The sequence below is a fragment of the Apis dorsata genome, unplaced genomic scaffold, assembly GCF_000469605.1.
Source record: "Apis dorsata unplaced genomic scaffold, Apis dorsata 1.3 scaffold_13, whole genome shotgun sequence".
In the NCBI taxonomy this organism is placed as follows: domain Eukaryota; kingdom Metazoa; phylum Arthropoda; class Insecta; order Hymenoptera; family Apidae; genus Apis; species Apis dorsata.
Window position 1 is genome coordinate 683,821 of NW_006263316.1, and position 2,772 is coordinate 686,592.

The 2,772-nt window shown below is 30.7% G+C and overlaps 1 protein-coding gene across 1 annotated transcript in view; it reads left to right on the forward strand.

Moving 5' to 3' along the window:
- LOC102677282 (limbic system-associated membrane protein-like) overlaps positions 1 to 2,772 on the forward strand; it is a 313,371-nt gene that overhangs the window by 252,799 nt on the left and 57,800 nt on the right. The gene's annotated exons all lie outside the window — the stretch shown is intronic.

Genomic DNA, 2,772 nt, shown 5'->3' on the forward strand with positions numbered 1-2,772 from the left:
GCGCGCTTGAAATTATTTTCATACTAAACGTAGACGTATACAGAGAGCAAAGAAGATATATATATATATATAATATATATATAAATATAAATAAATATATATATATATAAATATAAATATATAAATACAAAAAAAAATATAATATGTTGTGTAAGTATACTTACAGTGAGTATGAAGGAAATTCTTAGGCTTTTATGAATGACGATGATTTTGTGGCGCGCGACATCTTTGCATATTCGAGAAAAGACTTCATCCTCTCTCTCGTGATGCCTCGTGAATCGAGGTTTAGAAGAAAATAAGAGGGAGGGGGAAAAAAAACTTTTCGTATCGACTAGACGAATTTTTCTGATTGCGAACGAGAGGGTTTCATCAGCCAATGTTTTTCAGCCGGTATCAACCGCGACACGTCGATATTCCGAGGAAAAATGTTCAAGGGTTGTGTCGTCTTATATTAACGCGTTGCCGCTTTAAATGTTCCGCCAAAAACGAGTTTTATAATCAAACGTGTGTCGCGCGAATTTTTCTCGAGGCGACTGAGAATCATTGGCGCTGAAAAAAAAAAGAGTAGTTTCGTTAGTTTCGTAAGAATGCGCAAGTTGTCCGAATCGAAACGAGAATCGAGAGCGTTTCGTCTAACTTACTGTGTAAATATCATTGATTTTGATAAATCTTTGAGATTTTGTCAGCGTTCTAGGTATCTCCTTTCCTAATGTGAATGACTCGCGGTCTCATTTCATTGTCACTGTATCGTTCGCGTTGCTTAACGAACAAAAAAAAAAAAAGAAAAGAAAGAAAAATCACCTTTTTTAATTTTATAACACGCTCCCTTCGCGAGAACGTTGATTCGTTTAATTACCATAAAGGAACAATTAAATTGTCCTGGTAATAAATCCCGAAAACCGACGAGATGACAGAGTACGTAAATTCATTGGGCGAGATAAGAAGATAAAAAAGTATTATTTTCAGACGATTTTACGTACTCTTCATCTGAAAAACCGATCTCATTGCTCGTTAAACGAACAACCAAGACACTCTTGCACTCTGATTGAATTAATATTATTGGAGAATTTTAAAAATAATCAATATTAGATTTGACAAATTTAATAATAAGAACCTTTTCATAAAATAATTTTGAATAGCAATTTCAAATATTTCAAAAGTTTTCCAATTCATCCAATAATTATCCAATTTCATATATTGTCGTCCTCGTTCTTAATCTTACACATTTTATTATCTTTGAAAAAACATTTAAGATTCATAAAATTCAATATTAACAGTTATATTGGATTTCTCAATAAAATTTTTATATTATGATAAATTTCTAATCTTCGAATCAATGAGATATATTAATTAATTTAGAAGAAAAAGAAATGGAGAATTGAAGAATCGTTGAGAGCCGAATCGACGACATAATCTACAATTTATATTTCGTCAATTCACCAATACTATTAATTTTTAAATTATTGTGCAAGAGGATCTAGCGTTATCGACATTCCTCATCGGTCGTCCGCGTTACACGACTACACGATGGATATTAGTTGTACTCTAGTCGAGCGAACAAGGCACAACTGTATTTCGATACATGTAATAATATATACGTACGCATGAAAGAATAAATGAAAGCATAACTATAACATTATACACATGAACATATACTACATATATATATCGAATCGTAGTTGTGTTGGGATACAAAAAGCGCTCTAAAGTTTCATGATGATTAGCTATTCGATTGGCGAAACCGTGCATGCACTTGATGCGAAAATGCTAGTCATATATATACGTAACCAATAAAATATGGCGAACGCGTTCCAGAATGCGATTACAGTACTCTCTCTAAATAAGGCTCCTCCAAATTAAACTTCTTTCTCGTTCGAACATTTTTCCACGACACCATTTTCTCTGAAGAGTTCATAAAATGATGAATGACTTCATCATAATTTCATGATTCGATCTTTTTCATGTAATTGTTCTGTAATGTAATTACAGATATACAATTATATAACATTTCATCGAAGTATAAATTTAATCAAAGAGAAAAAAAAAAAAAGAAACACTAAAAAAGTTTTTAAAAGATTTCTACTCTTTTGAAAAAAAAACGAAGGTTTTTTTAATATAAATTTTCCTTTAACTTAAAAAACGACTCTTTAAATAGAACCGCGGATGGAAAGTAAAAATTTAAAAAGCAAGTTATAGTTTTGAAAGTTTGTGCAAATTTTATACTCGAGTTACTCGCAGGGTATTGGTGGAGATATTATATTTCCTGGAAAAATATTTCTCTTCGGTATCACGATCAGTTTAACACACTTAGTGTGGACGTACCCATTATAGAGATTCTCTATCTAAGAAACATTTTGCGATACATATATCAAACACAAGTGACGTATTCAAGTCAATGGCTCATACGAAACGTTAAGCAATTGATTTAAATCCATCGCTTAAGTCGATGTATGCATTGCAACTTTTTATTTCTACAATATAAACCCACAACGTGTACAGCTCCATGAATCTTTTTCTAAAAAATGTAAAAGATAAAATAAAAAAGGAAAAATAAATCAAGTAAATATTTTATATCTTTACTTGATTGAAAATCTTGGTGCATTTTTCGCCACTTAATAACTGTCTTTTGCACTTATAAAAAATAATAATAATAATAATAATAATAATAATAATAATAATAATATTCGATTTTTTGTACCTTTTCGATTTTTGGTACCGCATCGAGCGTGTTGATTTAGAGGGAGTATTGTACAAAAAAAAAAAAAAAAAAAA